This window comes from Halichoerus grypus, chromosome 3 (genome assembly GCF_964656455.1).
Source record: "Halichoerus grypus chromosome 3, mHalGry1.hap1.1, whole genome shotgun sequence".
Taxonomy (NCBI): domain Eukaryota; kingdom Metazoa; phylum Chordata; class Mammalia; order Carnivora; family Phocidae; genus Halichoerus; species Halichoerus grypus.
The window spans coordinates 79,541,536-79,561,203 of NC_135714.1; the positions used below are offsets into that span (position 1 = coordinate 79,541,536).

General features: G+C 36.2%; 1 pseudogene; it reads right to left on the minus strand.

Moving 5' to 3' along the window:
• Positions 1-780: 780 nt before the first annotated feature.
• On the minus strand, positions 781-1,982 carry LOC118522609 (DDB1- and CUL4-associated factor 5 pseudogene; annotated as a pseudogene).
• Positions 1,983-19,668: the final 17,686 nt, after the last annotated feature.

Sequence of the window (19,668 nt, forward strand, 5' to 3'; positions counted from 1 at the left end):
ACACCACAGCCTTTGCTAATTGCAAGCCTGTGGGAAGATGCCTGTTCCTTCAATTCTGACCAGTCATTTTGGGTTGAATTAATTGAATATAGTACTACACTCTGCTCTTCACGACACTTCTTCATTAACAGACCTAGAATATCTGCTTAAATAGTCTGAGCACAAAGCTCTTGAGGCTGTCTTTTCCCCCTCCTCTCATCACGTGGGGCCAGGGAAGCACCTGCTGGCCTTTAGAGTGCCTCTTAGGAACTAGCACCTCAGCGGCTCCAGCGTTCCCCACAAGCAGTCATAGTTTACGGCCTCCATGCAGAGTGTGGTGCAGCCCTGCTCAGTCTGCCATGGGTGAAATTTATCAGGGATCTGTGTTCTCTGGAATCTGATCTTAATTGCTGACCTCTCATTACAAAGGCTTCACTTTTAGTATATCCACATTAAATGCTCAATGAAGAAGTGCTACTGAGAGAAAACATGGATGATTTCTCTAAGAAAGGACCCATGCTTTCCATTCCAGCACAGCCAATGGGCTGAGGGCCTGTTTCCACTCTCCCCTTCATTCTTTCAGCATAGATCCATAACTCAGTGGCAGCACAGCTAGATCCAGCAGGCCCTCACGGTTAAGACCAGAACACCTAGGGCATGTAGACAAGGTGAGATGGCAGAAGATACAGATCCACAGATCCTTTCTCAGGGAGAGTGGAAAGAAAGCCTCTGGGACAATGAGCTCACACGTGCAGGTGAACACACCCAAGACCAAGTCAAACGGCTCAACAAGGATTTACTTTAACAAAACACACAGGTACGCGATGCCCTGCTCAGGGCCTTCCCATTGAGCTTCTTGGTTTCAAAAGAGTTCTATAGAGCCACCATTGTTAGTGTCCTGTGAGGGGTCCTCCGGGGCCTCTGCCCAAGGGTGCTGCTGTGCTCCTGGCCTGGGCCATTGCTGGGATTTCTAGCAGAAGTCCCTTCTTTGAAAGCATCCTTGCTGCGACCTTCAGGGGCAGGTCCTGGTTCCTCTGGCCTCCGGTCGTGCTGAGACAGGCTTCCTTACTAGAAGAAGGGGCTGGGTCGTCCCCGTGGCTGGTTCCCGCTCGCCCTTCATCGGTCTCCCCAGACACGAGGGAGTGCTCTCCATCTTTGTTATTGGAGTAGGAGATAGAGTAGTGGAGCCACTTGTAAGGTTTATAAATCTTTCCTTTGACCTAGTCTGTGCCAGAAGTTGGTGATGCCTGGCCCAATCTCCAGCATGGAAGTGCTCTGCTCAGGGGAAGAGGGGGGAGAGGAGAAGAGGTCATCCACTTTGATCTGGGGGTAATCATAGTTGTCTTCTCGGCTTGCTTGGGCAGTGGGCCTCTCTTCTCGGGGGCGCCTTCTGCAGGCGCTGTCGGGTATTTTGCTGCCGCATGGCTGGTGCTCATTCAGCTCCTCATCCTCAGAGCTGCTGCAGCTTCTGGAGCTGCCAGACTCGTCTTCAGGGCTGGGAGACCGTGGCCGGTGAGAGATATCTGTGTCCAGCTCCACTTCACTGCGTTCGCTTCAGAATCGGACTCGATGGAAAGGGCCAGGAGGCGTTTGTCCTGGTAGCACCCCAGAGCAGACAGGTGCTGCTGGTGAGATGCTGCCTCCTCACACGTGGGCGGTGGTGGAGGTGATGCCCCTGAGCTGCCGGTGGTGACCCGTAGGGGGTCCCGGGTGGAAGGCGCTGTCAGCATTCTCATCCACTGTGGGCGGAGGGGAGGGGGCAGCAAGGCTGAGCACTTGGAGTCGGTGGAGCCCGAGCGCTCACTGACCCCACCTGCGGCTGGAGGATCCTGCTCTCACTGGGGTCACAGGTCAGAGCTCCAGCCCTCCATCTCGGGGCACACCAGGGGGTCAAAGAAAGCCATCATCCGGGGGTCGTCCTGCACAGACTGGTTGGCGTAGTCCTGTGACAGGCCCACACATTTAAAAAAATTTTTTCTTTTTAAATGAGATATAACTGGCATATAAAATTATGTTAGTTTCGTTTCTTAACCAACGGTGGAACACTGAAAAGTGGTGGTCAAGTTGGAGTGGAGAGTGGCCCCCTGGTAGTGAGGGAAGGGTATTTTACCACTGATATGTTCAGAATTGCTAGCTCATTGTGGTAATAAAAAGTCAACTGGCTTTTAGTGGGTTTGATTATTGTTTTTCAAATGTTCTACAATATACATCCTTATTGCTTGCATGTTCCTAACTGTTCCTACCACCCCACAGCTTGGTATACAAGGAACAAGGAAGATGTTTTAAAAAGAGAAGAAAGCCTAGCCAGTGCACCAAAAACCTTTAGAGAAAAAAGCCTAAATTATCATCACATTCCTCTTTATTTTATCAAATTTGTATTAAATTATACAGTAATAAATGCTCATTGATATAAATGAAACAGTTGTATTTTTAATAGTTAATAAACCACTGAGCCTTCCCTTAGCTGGAAACAAAAAATAACTTTTTCTTATGGGTCCACCTATACTTTTTCTCTTTGCTCAGATAACTAAACATATTTGTCTCATACAAATAAATGGCATTATATGATATACAGAATTCTTTAACTTACTTTTTTATTTAATAATATATTGCAGTATCTCTACAAGTCAATTCATATAGCATTAATTTTCTCCCTTAATTGCCTAGTGCCATACAAGGCACATAATGAGTCTTCAATAAACATTTGTTGAATCAATGAATGTATGAATAAATATATTGAATTAAATTTATAATCTGGTAAATATATGCATGATGTTCAGTCCTACACAGAGCTGTGGCATATTTCTCATATATATGCAGGTCTTGTTTTGTATCCACAGCGAACTTGTACAGTTTTATTCTCTGGTATACTTCTTTTTATTTGAGATATTATAGTGTAGTTTTTTCGTGGGTAATGAAAATTTCCTAATTTGTTATTTTCAATCTAAAGAATTTTTATATATACCTTGTTCTAGTCACTTTGCAATATTCTCTTACTAATGCTAATGTTTTAAGCACTGTTTCTTGTTTTCTTTTTCCCATACACTCATGTCATTTCTATCTCTCACTTTAATATTTGCTCTGCATATTTCGTTATTTTTCTGTACTGCATTATATAAAACCTCCGGAACAGGGGCATCTGGGTGGTGCAGTTGGTTGAGTGTCAGACTCTTGGTTTCAGCTCAGGTCCTGTCTGGGGGTCCTGGCACCGAGCCCCATGTCAGGCTCCATGCTCAGTGTGGAGTCCACTTGAGACTCTCCCTCTCCCTCTGCCCTTGGCCCCGCCCCATCCCCCTCCTCAAATAAATAAACAAATCTTTAAAAAAGACTCTCTGGAGCAAAGTTGAATGATAGTTGGTATCACTGTCTTCATCCTGGTTTTGGGATAAAACTAATGTTTAATATTTAATGTTATGCTTGCTATCAGGATTTTCTATACAGTTTTAAAATTATTTTACTGTACTATCAAATCCTATTTTAGTTCAGCTTTTTATTTGGAAAGGTCCTTAAATTTTGAAAACAATTATGCAGTATCTTTTAATGTAATTACAATGTTTTTATATTTTAATTTGTTGATGAAAATAATTACATTGAAATACTTCCTACTGTTGAGCCATTTTTTTTTCATTCCAGGAATGAACTCTACTTAGTGACAAATATCATTCTTTTAATTTCTTGATTCAGTAAATATTTATTGATCACCTAGTAGACACCTGACACTCTTTCAAGTGACATTTCCAAATCCAAATGGAGATATCAAAAAGGCAGTTGGATACATGTTGTGGAGTTTGGGGAGAGAACTAGAACCAGGTTGAAGATATAATTTGGGAATTACCAGCATATAAGTGGTATAGATTTATAGTGAGATTAGTGATTAAAAAGAAAAGGTCCTGCAAATACATCATGGGCACTCCAACATATGACAACAGGTTGATGAGAAGGAATTAGTATACGAGACCTAGAAGAAGCAGCCAGTAAGATAAAAGGAAAACAAAGAAAGTTTGATATCCCAGTAGTTATGATCTATTCTGTTAAATCTGGCTAGGAAGTTAGGTTTATTTTCAGTTTGTGTCTTAGTAATGTCCATGACTGTTTTCTCAAACTACAAAAGCACATAAGCCTATATATCATCAGGGAACAACTTGTAACAATTTCAAGGTCCCTGTGCTTGGGTTGTATAGTTATAGTCTTCCGTAGTTGTTCACTGGCTGTCTCTCTGAATGTACATGTGAGTGTGTGTGTGTGTGTGTGTGTGTGTGTGTGTGTGTGTGTATAAGCCCTCATTATATATTAACTAACATGGTTTTGTCATTGTTATTTTTATATAAATTGCTATTATTTCTATTTACTTATATAAGTCACATTTGTTCTCTGGCATATGGGTCATTTATAATGACAACTTATTTTGGATAACAGTTTCCCATCTTCAGCTCTGACCTCCTAATTGCCTGAGTGGATGTCATCAGTTCTAGGAATTTACCAATCACGATTTTCCTAGGTATACCTATAACAAAAATTACTGTATCATTATAATCTACCCTCAATCATCAAGGGTTCTTTATGATTCTGTTTGTCTTCTTGTTTAATGTTCATAACCTCCTCCTTTATTATCAGCATTATTTAATGTTATTTCTCTGCATCCTTTTGAAAAATCTTATATATAGTTTATAGAGATCCAATAGATATTTTTAAATCACTTACTATTTTGTAAGAACAGATACTTTGAGTAAATAAAGGTAATTGGACACAGATATGACTTATAAAGAATATACAGCCTAATAAAAGAGATTGGAGCTATCACATAACCAATATTAACACAAAGTAGGAATTAATATGTTTCCGATATAGAGGATAAAGATAAACAAAATTCAAAGGAAGAGGTCAGTATTTCTGCTTTGAGTGACTGACAAGTCCACATTTAAACTGGGCTTTGAAACATAAATTGATTTTGTAAATGTAGAGATGATTAAGTGATACTCAAAAAGTGAACAGAACAAGTAAACAAAGTGAGAATACTGGGTCAAGTGATATGGAAAATAGCAAGTACTTTTCTTAAGCTAAAATTCCTGAATATGAAATGAACGAATAGGAAGTACTCTTTGAAAAGTACATTTGGACCAGGAAATGGAAGGCTCTGGAGTAAGTGAAGACTATTTTTTTTTCTTTTTTTTTTACTTTATTATGTTATGTTAATCACCATACATTACATCATTAGTTTTTGATGTAGTGTTCCATGATTCATTGTTTGCATATAACACCCAGTGCTCCATTCAGTACGTGCCCTCTTTAATACCCATCACTGGGCTAACCCATCCCCCCATCCCCCTCCCCTCTAGAACCCTCAGTTTGTTTCTCAGAGTCCATAGTCTCTCATGGTTCGTTTCCCCCACCGAAGACTGTTTTTTACAGTGATCTGGTCAGACTTTTGCTTCAGGTAGATTAGCATGACATAAATTTGAGATATGAATTGGAAAAATTAATAGCAGAGGATTGCTATAATTTTCCCATGATAATTTCAATGACTTTCAATTAACAAGGTAGGATTTGTTTTTATTTTGGGTCCCATTTTGTCCTGAGTCCTACTAAAGTATTTCAACTTAGTCTCCAAACTATGTAGATTATTAGTTTGTTAAATGTCACTTTCCATTATTTTTGCACTCACTTTGTTATAGATTAATTTTAGTAAAGCTAAATAACGTGATGAATTTACTAGGTTTTCTCTCAACTAAGATGTTCAATTTAATTATGATACTATTATTATTACCTAATAATTCAAAGAGCTGATAACAACCAAGATAACTGTAACACAATGATAAGGAAGCTTGCCATACTAGACCTCTAGCCTAATTAAAATTGCTAATTTATTAAATTGACTGACAACTATCCCAATGGTAAGCATAAAATGGAGCTTAGGAAACAAGCCAGATATAGGTAAACTTGGTATATAAAAGGTAAGACATTATTAATAGAGAATGGATGCTAAGACAATTGTTTATCCACATTAAATGTAATTGGATCCCTACAACAATGGCATACAAACACACTCTCACAAATAGAAGATTTGTTAAATATCTAAATGTAAAACAAAAACTTTGAAACTATTAAGATATATAATTTAAGGATAGGAGATGATTATTTAAACAACAATCAAAAGTTAAATGAATAAAAAGATTGCTAATTTGCTGAAGTGCTGATGGCATGTAAGTCTAGAGGTTTTTATCAACTATAAAGTTAAGGGACAAAGCTATTATTTTGAATACACTTCAGAGTACCTTAGCATGACCATTTTATCCTCATCAAAATGCAGCAGACCATAAATGGCATAAAGTACAAAATCTTCTGTATGATAGAAATAGCAAAAGAAATTCTCAAAGTCTACCCAAAACCCTTGATTAAAAATAAACTCTATAGGGTAATACATAAAGACAAATAACTTAGTAGGCTATGAATGCTCTTTAAAATCTGGCATTCTGATATTAGATGCTAGATCTACTCTACTGCATAATTAAAATAGCCACAGAATTGAGTAGTATCAATATTTCTCATCTGAAGTCCTAAAGGCTTCCCATAGACTTTGCAAATGATATATCTGATAAAGGGTTAGTATCCAGATTATATAAAGAACTTACAAACTCAACACTCAAAAACAACCCAGTTAAAAAATGGGCAGAAGACATGAACAGACATCTCCCCAAAGAGGACATACAGATGGCTAACAGATACATGAAAAGATGCTCAACATCAATCATCATCAGGGAAATGCAAATCAAAACTACAATGTGATATCACCTCATACCTGTCAGAATGGCTGAAATTAACAACACAGGAAACAACAGATGTTGGTGAGAATGCAGAGAAAGGGGAACCCTCTTGCACTGTTGGTAGGAACGCAAACTGGTACAACCACTTTGGAAAACAGTATGGAGGGTCTTCAAAAAGTTAAATATAGAACCACCCTAGGATCCAGCAATAACTACTAGGTATTTACCCAAAGGATACAAAAATACTGATTTGAAGGGATACATGTACCCCAATGTTTACAGCAGCATTATTAACAATAGCCAAATTATGGAAAGAGCCCAAATGTCCATTGACTGATGAGTGGATAAAGAAGATGTGGCTTATAAATATATGTACCATGGAATATTACTCAGCCATCAAAAAGAATAAAATCTTACCATTTGCAACGACATGGATGGAGCTAGAGTGTATTATGCTAAGCAAAATAAGTCAGTCAGAGAAAGACAAATACCATATGATTTCACTCATATGTGGAATTTAAGAAATAAAACAGATGAACATTAGGAGGGGGAGAGGGAGGCAAACCTTAAAACAGACTCTTAACTAATAGAGAACAAACTGAGATTTGCTGGAGGGGAGGTGGGCAAGGGGATGGGCTAAATGGGTGATAGGTATTAAGTAGGGCACTTGTGATAAGCACTGGGTGTTATATGCAAGTGATGAATCATAAAATTCTACTGAAACAAATATTACACTATATGTTTACTAACTGGAATTTAAATAAAAACTTGACACTCCAAAAAAAAAAAAAAAAAAAAAGAGGAAATAGTTACAGAATTGAGCAGTGTCAATAGTTCTCAATCGAAGTCTTAAAGATATACAATAGACTTTAGACTATCTGAGTTTAGGGTCTTTAGGAAGATTTTAGAATTGGATATCCATGGTTAATGTAAATGGATCAAGATGTCCATTACGGATTAAGATAGAATACCCAAGATTTACCTTCCTGTCTCAACTACTAGAAAACTTGACAAAATATGTGAAACAAGTCTTCAGATACTTGCCAACAGGAACTATAGGATTGTGATCTTCAAGAGAAGAGAAACAAACAAGATGATCCCTATAATTGGACCAGTTTATTCCCTAGAAGCAGTAATGGCCAATCTTTTTTTCCATATTTGATGAAAATTATACATCTGTAGATCTGGAATGCTGTACAAAATAAATATTCCTGACAGAACTCTTGGCACATCTGTAATAAAACATATTTAGGGTCACCTGGGTGGTGCAGTCAGTTAAGCATTTGACTCTTGGTTTCAGTTCAGGTCATGATCTCAGAGTCATGGGATCAAGCCTTGCATCAGGTTCCATGCTCAGTGCAGAGTCTGCTTGGGATTCTCTCTCCCCTCTCCCACTGCCACTGCCCCTCCCCCCCACTCTCTTTCTCAAATAAATAAATCGTTTAAAAAAACATATTTAACAAATTAGATAAAACGAGTTCTTTGAAAAGACCAACAAAATTGATAAACTTCAATCCTAACTGATCAAAAACAGAATGGAGAAAAGAAAAAATATTACTAACGTAAAAAATAAATAATAATACAGATCCTATATATATTAAATGGATGATAAGGGAATGTTATAAACAGCTAATGCATTTGACAATTTAAATAATACAGAAAAATTCATGGAAGATACAAACCACTAAAACTCACCCAAGATGATATAATAATAATGTGACTAGCCTATTTAAAGAAATTAAATACCTAATGCAAGTCTTTCCCATTAAAAAAAAACAACAACAACAACAACCCGCAGGCATAGATGGCTTCAGTGGTGAATTTGAACAGACATGTAAGAATAAAATAATGCAAATTCCATTCATACTCTTCCAGGAAAAACTAGACATGGAATTCTCAACTCATTTTTTGAATCCTCAGTACCAAAATCAGATGAAAACATCAGAATAAAAGAAAACTACAGGCCAATATTTTTATTAACATAGATGTAAAGCCACATTCACAAATGTTTAATGGAATTCAACAACATACAAAACGGATGATGGGATTTGTCTGGGAATGCAAGAATCGTTTAATTGGTGTAATTTACCATAGTCATAGATTAAAGAAGAAAGAAGAAAAACACTCTGATCTCTCCCAAGGTACCAAAAAAGCATTTGACAAATTTCAATAAATATTCACGGTAGAAATTCTCAGCCAACTAGAAATAGAAGGTATTGTTTTCTATCTGATAAACCGAATCTATGAAAAAATTAAAACTAATATACTTATTTATACAAGACTGAGTGCTTTTCCCCTAAAATGAGAAAGGAGGAAAGGATGTCTGTGTTTGCATCTCTTATTCAAAATGGCACTAGAGTTCCTAGGCGTTGTAATAAGGCAAAATAATAATCATAATGATAGGCATACTGATTGGAAAAGAAGTAGAACTGTCTTTAATTCAGAGACAAAAATGAAAGTCTATGTGGAAAATCAAAGAAATTTACAAAACAGACACTAGAATTAATAAGTGAGTTTAGCAATGTCACAGGATAGAAGGTCAATATCAATTGTGTTTTGAAATACTAGCCAGAAAATACTGGAACTTCAAGTCAGAATAAAGCATTAGTTTAGCAAAATATGTACTAGACTTACACAATGAGAAATATAAAACACTGATGAGAAAAACTTTAAAAAGTCCTGATACATAGAGATTTATATGTTATTCATAGAGTGGGAGATGCAACATCAGTCATCTCCAAAATGATCTATAGATGAAACACAATAGAAATATCAACAGGCTCCTTTTTAGAACTGATGATATGCTTCTAAAATTTATACAAAAATTCAAATTACCCAAAATAACTGAAGCAATTGTGAATAAAAGAACAAACTTTTAAGATGTATAATATCTGATTTCAAGATTTATTCTATGACTACACTAATTAAAATATTTTGGATTTTTTAAAAAAGATTTATTTACTTATTTAAAGGAGAGAGAGTGTGTGAGCAGGGTGAGGGGCACAGGGAGAGGGAGAGAGAGAACCTCCAGCAGACTCCCCATTGAGCATGGAGCCCGATGAGGGGCCGATCTCAGGATCCTGAGATCATGACCTGAGCTGAAATCAAGAGTTGGACACTTAACCAACTGTGCCACCTAGGCACCCCAAAATAGTTTGGATTTTGTATAAGGACAGACATATAGATAAGTACAGCAGAACAGAGAGTTCACAAATTGACCAACATTATGGTATGTTGATGTTTTATGTAGCTGCAATGGTTGTTCAATGTAGAAAGAAAAATATTTTCAATAAACATTTCTGGAACGATTTTTTATATCCAATGCCAACCAAAGGTTTCCTTTCTCTAGGTCATGCCATATCCAAAAATTAAATTTGAAACGGCTCTTATATATAAGTACTACAACTACAGAAATTCTTGGGGAAAAAAAATAACCTAGTAGAAAATCTTTGTGTCCTTAGGTAAAGCAAAAATTTCTGAGATAGGATGCAAAGTTATGTACCATACAATAAAAAACTGATAATTTGGACTCCATCAAAAATTTTTTAAATGCTCTTCAAAAGAAACTAGAGAAAATTAAAAAGCCATAGTCAGGAAAAAATATTTTAAAAACATATCATATTAAGAATTGTAATCAGAATATATAAAAAGATACCTACAGCTCCATAATAAGAAGACAAAAATCAACTGAAATAGTGACAAAGATTTTCTCCTTGACCAAACTCTAGCAAGGCTCCTCTGAGCCCTCTCTTGATTGGCCTCAACCTTGGCTTATAAAGCCTTGGACAAAATACTGACAGCTCAAGGCCACCTTCCAAAAGTGACCCTAGCTCCACTTACAGTGCCTGCCTGAGGAAACTGACAAAATACTTTGCTGTTTTGCAGGCTAAGCGGCCAAAAGAATTTCCTGTTAGTTCCAGGCAACACTTGCAGTTAGAGTCCCTGTCTGCCGGTCTCTGTGGGAGGGTGGGAGCATAGCTTTGATAAGTGTGCCAGTTAACAAACCCTAACATATGTTTAACATGGACCAATTTTCCCCAATTTTTGCAATTTTTCATTTCCCTAACTCTATTCAGCCCTTATTCACCTCCCTCCCTATTTCCCCATTCTCCCAGTTACTCCTATATAATCAAAGTTGAATTCACTTCAACTGGACTCTGTTCCCTATTGTAAAAGGGTAGTACTGATTAAAATCTGTCCTTATCATTTTAGTGTCTGGCTTTGTTTGTCTTTGACATTAGGCAAAATATTTGAATAGGCATTTCATGGAAGAAGATTATAAATAACAAGCGTATGGAAAGGTGCTCAATATTATTAGTCACAGGGAAAATGCAAATTAAGTTACACACCTACTATAATGGCTAAAATTAAGAAGATAGTATCAAATGTTGATCAAGACAAGGAGCAGTTGGTACTCTCATTCATCTCTAGTAGGAATGTACAATTTTTCAAGCACTGTGGAAACTTCTTTGGCAGTCTTTTGTTAAATATACACTCACTGATCTCATTCTACCTATTTACCCAAGAGAAATGAAAACATCTGTTCACATAATAATTTGTACTCAAATGTTCATAACTGTTTCAGTCACAACAGTTTAAAACTGGAAGTAACTCTAATGCCTCATCAATTTTTGAATGGATAAACAAAACATTGTATAGTTATATAATGAAATACAATTGAACAATAAAAAAACAAGTTGTTGACTCATTGAACAACATAGAGAAATCCAAAGCCTATTATACTAAGTGAAAAAAAAAGACACAAAAGATCCCTTTGCTATGATTCAATCTATATGAATTTCTAAAAAATAATAATAATAATAATAATCACAGAAAGCAGAACAGTGGCTGCTACAAGCAATGGGTCGTTGAAAGAAAAACTCACTCTAAAGAAGTGATGGAAGGGGGGTAGAAAGTGGGCAAAATGCGTGAAGGTAATCAAAAAGTACGAACTTTCAGCTGTAAAATAAAAAAGTTACAGGGATATAATGTACAGCATGGCAACTATAGTTAATATTGTACTTCATATTTGAAAGTTGCTAAGAGAGTACGTCTTTTTTTTTTTTTTTTTTAAGATTTTACTTGTTTATCTGAGAGAGACAGAGCATGAGCAGGGAGCATGCACATTCCTACTCTTAGGGGCAAAGAGGCAAACTCCACGCTGAGCCCAATGATCCCAGGACCCTGAGATGGAGCGCAGAGCTGGACACAGAGCTGGATCCCAGGACCCTGAGATCATGACCAGCCAAAGTCAGATGCTTAACCAACTGAGCTACCCAGACGCCTCACTAAGAGAGTACATCTTAAAAGCTCTCATCACATGAAAAAAAATTCTGTAACTATGTATGGTAGCAAATCCTAACTAGACTATTGTGGTGATCATTTCACAATATATATAAATATCAAATAATTATGTCATACATTTGAAACTAACATAATGTTGTATGTCAATTATACCTCAATAAAAATAAATAAATAGTGACAGAAATGTTCTATTATATGATTTTGGTGGTGGCTATACAACTATTAAAGCTCACTGAATTAAAGCTTTAGATTTAGTTTTAAAATTTTATATGAATAGAATCTCAAGAAAGCTGATTAACAAATGAATTAATCATTTCATGATACTTAACATCTATTGAAGGAATAAAAACTGCTATTAGAAAAAAAACATATTTTATTAATTTCAAGATACCCATTTTTTAATATCTTTAAAACAATGCATCATACAATGTATGGTTTCACAAAGTCAGAATGGGAAACATTTTTCTTATATAAATTATATAAATAATAAGGCTTCTAACACTTGATGGCATATTAGATTCAATGAAATATGGTAATACTAAAAAGTTGAGTTAAGCTAATTCTGCCATGTTATGTTTATACTATGTGTGTTTCAGGGGAACACACATACACACACAGATATAAAATAACACAAGTAATTTGTATTTTAATTATGTATTTCAAAATTAGAGAAAATATAGAGTATAATAAAAACCTATGTATTTACCATCCTTAATGATCAAAATTGCCACTTACAAAAAAACATACAATTCTATCCCCTCTCCCTTTTCCTTCTTTTTCCACAGAAATAACTATAATCCTGAAGATGTTACATGCTCTTCATACCCATATTCTTATACTTTGTATTCATAGCAAGAAATAACCAAGTCATAGGCCTTAACACAATTGAATACTATCTAACAATCAAAATAAATGAACTAATGGATATATAATAAACATATTAAAGATAAATTTACTTTATTGATCTTATTACTATCTGTTGTCTATAAATAAATAGCTATTTTCCACATGAGCTTAAATATTTGCAGGCTTTTTTCCTTAATTTTCAGTCATATGAGAGAAGTGAAAGAATTATTTTTTATGTTCTCTGTAGATTTCATGAATACATTAAGTACTTAAAAATGATTTACATACACACACATATGTTGAAAAATCAGAGAGCAAATGTGTTTTACAAATTATACACAACTAACATTAATAAAGGCAAATGTCTTCAGTACTGTCATTTTCTGTTTTTATTACCTTAAACATGCAGATATCTTCAAAGAACCTACTTATTTGCCCAAAAAGGAAGAAAGTGTTTTCAATCAGAATGTATTGTAAAGAGAAAGCAAAGACCAGTTTTCAATTTTTCGTTTGATTTTAACAATTACAACTTTCTGCTTATATCAATATAGCATTTTAACAGTTGAACAGAATGTTTTTTGTATCTCTAGGTAGACAAAATAGAACTGCCTCAGGAAAAAAAAAATTATTAAACACCCCCCCCAAGACCCATGCTGAACTCAGAATTACACAGCGTGCACCTACTCTCGAAAGACTGTGATTTGCTTTTCAGTCCAATGTTTCCCGCTGCTAGAAAAAAAAAAAAGTAAGCTTTGTTTCATGAGAAAGCTTTAGCCTGAGAATTACTGCACTACCATGGTAACTCAGTGAAATATATTGCATAATCTACAAGGTAGCAAGAAAACATTAGGTTTGGAAAGTAAAATGATCTTTCTGTTGGAAAGTCATCCACATGCCCCCTGTGCGCGCTAGATACCTGTGCAGTTCACCGCATTCTCTCGGAAACATCCGGACTCTGAAGGAAGTTCCCACAGAGAAGTATGTGTATCCCAGCGGTGTGCAAATCATTTCTCTTATCTAATAATCTCTTACAAATATACCTTTGGTTGTACTTTGACTTTCCTAAAAGGTGAGACTCAGCATGGGGCATTCATTTTCTCTGCCAAATATTTTTTCAGAAGTTGTTTGTTTTTATGCTGTTATCTGAGATAGGAGCTCATGACTCCATGAGGAAAGAGAAAGCAGCATTCATATTAAAATGCTAAGGGACATAAAGTCAGTTTCTCATGGTTAACTCCATCTTTTTTTTTTAAATCAGCCGTTCTTCTGATTATTTTACAAAAAAGGCATTATTCAAAATGGGTTATACAAGAAAAATAAGTATTATTTAAAATAAAAATGATGAAACAGTTTTGAAATACTACTTATTTCCCTTACTTCCAGTTTTTTTTTTATTATGTTATGTTAATCACCATACATTACATCATTAGTTTTGGATGCAGTGTTCCACGATTCATTGTTTGCATATAACACCCAGTGCTCCATTCAATATGTGCCCTCTTTAATATCCATCACCAGGCCAACCCATCCCTCCACCCCTCTCCCCTCTAGAACCCTCAGTTTGCTTCTCAGAGTCCACAGTCTCTCATGGTTCATCTCCCCCTCCAATATCCCCCCTTCATTTTTCCCTTCCTGCTATCTTCTTCTAGTTTTAAGGATAACAGAACAGAAAACAACACATGCACGCAGCATATATGATTTGAACTACTTGCCAATTCGAACTTTAAAAAGCTAGAATTAGTTATGCAAAACTGTTGATAAACAAGTCCTTTACAACATGTCCAATTGCATTCTACTATAGCATCTAAGGGAACTAGTAACTTAATAAACATCAATTATTTAACATTATTGATCAGGTTACATAAACAAAATATGTAACATTGATATAAATGTTCTGGATAAGTTCTAATATAATTGGAAAAGGCAACACTTTTCTGCCCTATCATATCCTTTCCAAATTATTTTTCAGATTTTGAGGAATCATCTACCAAAAGAAATCGAATTAATAGAGTTATACTTCTTTTAAAGTCTCCAATTTAAATAAATGTACATTTCTGTTAATTTATTTCTGTTAGCTAATTAAATTAATTTTAATTATCTTATACACAACATAAAATTATACTTAGAAACTATAATTAAAAGATTGCTGTGCTGGGGTGCCTGGGTGGCTCAGTGGGTTAAGCGTCTGCCTTTGGCTCAGGTTATGATCCCAGGATCCTGGGATCGAGCCCTACATCAGGCTCCCTGCTCAGTGGGGAGCCTGCTTCTCCCTCTCCCTCTGCCTGCCTCTCTCTCTCTCTCTCTCTCTCTCTCTGCCAAATAAATAAATAAATAAAATCTTTTAAAAAAAATTTAAAAATGTTGTGTTGAGTTAGAACTTTAAAAAAATTAGCAATGTAAATAGTAATATTCCATGTATCCATGCCACATACTTTCTTCTTTTTGCTACACTCTTAGAGAGCTATGGTATAGTATATCTGTCTGAGAAATGCATATGATTTCAAAATATTGATAAAGAAAACAAACTAGCAAGCTATCACTATGAATTTTTCCATTCTTTCCATATTCATGTACTTATTTTCCTGATTCCTTTTTTTTTTTCATTATCTCTATGTCTTACTCCTTTTCTTTTGTTGCCTCAGTGTAATTTATAGATGCTGAGGCTTAACAATTTTAATGGTAATAGCCTGGGAAGCAGTTCCCCTGACCATGTGCAGGAAGGGGAGTAGGAAGGAGCAGTTATAGACAATCCTTGCTAAACAGACCCTGGAGAAAAACTCAGAATCCCATAGATCTTTTCTGTTTCTGAAAATGAGGGTATGTAAATAAGGCATTTGTTTATTAGGTGAAGGGTTTTTTTATGTTTAAATATTTTTTAAAATTTAATTCCAGTATAATAAATATACAGTGTTACATTAGTTTCAGGTGTATAATATAGTGATTCAGCAATTCTATACATTACTCAGTGCTCATCACAATAAGTGTACTCTTAATCCCCTTAAGTAAAGGGATTTTAAGAAAGAAACATTCAATTTAGTCTTGTGGGTCCGTTGTGCATTAGGCACTCTCAAACTATGACTCAGTTTTAATTTCTGAAGCAAAGCATGCTACCCACCTTTAAATGGTAGATTTTTAATAGCACAGAATGTGTTCATGAGGAGTAATGTTGCTTAAGTGAGTAAAGTATTTTTGAAGATATGTGTCATTTTCATGTAAGGTAGTAAAAGAATATTAATAAAAAGTTCATGTCTTCAATTTTTATATTCTGAAGTTTAAGAAAAACCTCCTTATAAAGATCTTTTTAACATTTGAGAAGACTTTTTTGTTCTTGATTATATGTAACACTGATGACCATTGCTGTTATTTAATTATAAAGACTTTTATAAATCACAAAACAATTACTTTCATGTATGAAACAAAAGAAAAATGCATAATCATACAGTTTAGGAAAATGTTACTTAGAAATTCTTGCAGTAAAATCTACAGCTAGAAAAATCAAAAGCAGCCTGAAAAAAAATATCATAATGGTCTTGAAACTTGCAACAAATAACTGCACATTTTAACTAAAATAAGAAACAAAGACATAAAAACATGCCAATAGCACAAATTTCTGACTTATTTTTAAATACTGCTGTGCTTCTAAAAATAAAATATAATACATAGACTTCCTGCAGAGATAGAGGATTAAAACAGTACCAAAAAATCTCCCTCCTTCAATTTTTAACAAAATGAAGAAAAATAGTAGAAATAATAAAATTCATCAGCAGGATCCAAACTATGAAAGAGATACAATGAAATACCCAACCTAAAAAAGTAGTAACCAATAAAAAACACAGATGATCTTAGTTTAAAAAAAAAAGTATCATCCTTGCCCCATCTCCCCCAGAAAAGCAATACTTAGAAAATGATGAGACAAGAAAATTCTGGAAATTCTCATCAACACTTTCTAATTTTAAGCAAAGCTAGCTAGAGTGATTCATCAACCCTGGGAAAATCAGAATGAATCCAAGAAAGTAAAAATAACTTACATGATGCAGGGAAACAACAGCAGAGTGAGAAAATATCACCAGGATTTTCCATATTCCAGGATAGTATACTGAGTTAAGTAAAAGATCTAAAAACTATGGGAGTGCCACAGTTTATGCTGGGGTGAGTGGGCCCTGACATGGAATTTAATAAAACAATAAGAAAAAGAACCCAGTTCAGATTACACAAAGCTGCAGCTGAGTCCTAGCTCTTCTACAGTTCATTCTTTTATTCATTCATTCAACCATTCTTTATCGAGAACCTATGATGTATCTGTCACTGTTCTAGGCAGTGAAGAAATGGTAGTAAACAAATCAGACAAAAATATTTAGTTTGACAGAGTTTATAACAGAAACAACTTTTTATTTTATTTTTTTATTTTTTTAAAGATTTTATTTTTATTTATGAGAGAGAGCAAGAGAGCAAGTGGGGGGAGGAGCAGAGGGAAAGGGACAAGCAGACTCAATGCTGAGCACAGAGACTATCGGGGGGCTCGATCGCAGAACCCTGAGATCATGACCTGAACTGAAACCAAGAGTCGGAGGCTAAACGACTGAACCACCCAGGCACCCCTAGAAACAACTTTTTAAAACAAACAAAATCTAAATAAGTCTACAGCTTATTAGAATATGATAAATGGAGTGAAAAATTAAAGGAGAGAAGAGAGAGAAGATGACAAATGAGCAAAGACTGGAAGAAAGTTAGGGAATGAACATGTGCACAGGTGAAGGTGAGATTCCAAGCAGCATACACAGCAGGTGCAAAGGCAAGTGTGGAAACAACCCAGTTGGACAGTATTACTTCCATGCAGTGAGCTAGGTGGAGGTTAGAAGGTTAGATAAAAGAGTAATTGGGTGGGGCACCTGAGTGGCTCAGTCGGTTAATCGGTTAATCGGTTAATCGTCTGCCTTTGGCTCAGGTCATGATCCCAGGGTCCTGGAATCTAGCCCCACATCGGACTCCCTGTTCAGCAGGGAGTTTGCTTCTCCCTCTGCCCCTACTAACCCTGCTCATGTTCTCTCTCTTTCTCTCTCTCAGTTTCTCTCACTCTCTCTCAAATAAATAAATGCAATCTTTTTAAAAAAAAAAAGAGTAATTGGGTTGGAGGTGGAGGCAGGCATATGGCACAAGGCCTTATACCATTGTAAGTATTTTGGCTTCTACATGGAATGAGAAAAGAAGCCATTGAGTGTTGTGAACAGAGGAGAGACTTAATCTAATTTATAATTTAATTGGCACATCCTGGCCATGGTCCTGATAATAGACATTAGGAGGAGTAAGTGTAGAAGCAAGGATACCCATTAGGAGGTTATAACAATAATTCAGAGAAAAGAGGATGACAGTGGTAGAGCAGAGATTTATGAAAAGAGGTTGAAATTTGGATATATTTGGAAAGTAGATCCAATAGAATTTCTGACTGAGTATATGAAGATATGAAAGAGAGGAGTCAAACCAGAAGTTTTGTTTTGGATATGGAAATTTTGAAATGCCCATTAGACATCCAAATGGAGATTTGATGTTTGGAGTTTAGTGAGAAAAGGCCCAAGAATTTTGGCATCAGACAAGACATCCAGCCCAAAAGGGACCTCACCCACTTTGCCAAATAGCCCCCTATATCCAACTTCTAATTAGTGCCTCCTAGGATTAACCAATTCACCCAGGCCTTGGACTGCCAAACAGCTGCTCAACTGCTTAACCTGGCCCACACATACAGACCAGAGACAAAGCAAGAGAAGAAGCAGAGATTGGTAGCCTGGGCTGAGAAGAAAGCTGCTGGCAAAGGGGATCTCCCCACCAAGAGGCCACCTGTCCTTCAAGTTGTGGTTAATACTGTCATCACATTGGTGGAAAACAAGAAGGCTTAGCTGGTACTGACTGCACATGGTGTGGGTCCCCATTGAGCTAGCTGTCTTCCTGCCCACCCTGTTTTGTAAGATGAGGCTCCCTACTGCATTATCAAGGGGAAGGCCAGGCTGGGCCATCTGGTCCACAGGAAGACCTGCACCACTGTCACCTTCACACAGGTTAACTTGGAAGACAAGGAACTCTGGCTAAGCTGGTGGAAGGTATCAGGACTAACTTACAATGATAGATATGATGAGATCCACTGTCACTGTGGAGGCAATATCCAGGGTCCAATGTCAGTGGATCACATTGCCAAATTGGAAAAGGCAAAGTTTCAAGAACTGTCCACCAAACTGAACTAAATGTACACTGTTGAATTTTCTGTCCATAAAAGTAATAAAAAGTAGTTCTCTAGAAAAAAAAGAGAGAGAGAGATCCTAACTGGAGGTAAAACACGGGACTTTGTCGACATAGAGTATTTAAAGCTGATGCCAAGGTTGTGAAATAGAGAAGAGGAAGTTGAAAAACAGAGCCTAAGAGAACTCCAATAAGGGAAATCAGAAGGAACCAGAAAAGGAAATTAAACATATATGGTGAATGAAGTAGGATGGTATCTGGATGTCATGCACAGAAGTTTCAAGGAAGGGTGTCAAGTGCTATGGTAAATGCTGTTAATAGGTAAGATGAGGACTGAGAATTCACCATTGGACTTAGCCACATGGCAGTTACTGTTGGCCATGAGAAGAGTGGTTTCTGTGCAAATGTAGAGAGTGAAAGTCTGCTAGTTTCAAGGGAATCTTAGAGGAGAGGAGTTGGGGAAAATGAGTACAGGAACTATAAGAAAGTTTGCAGTAAATGGAGACTAACAGAGACTTGAGGAGTTAAAGAAACATTTTTTTAAAAATGT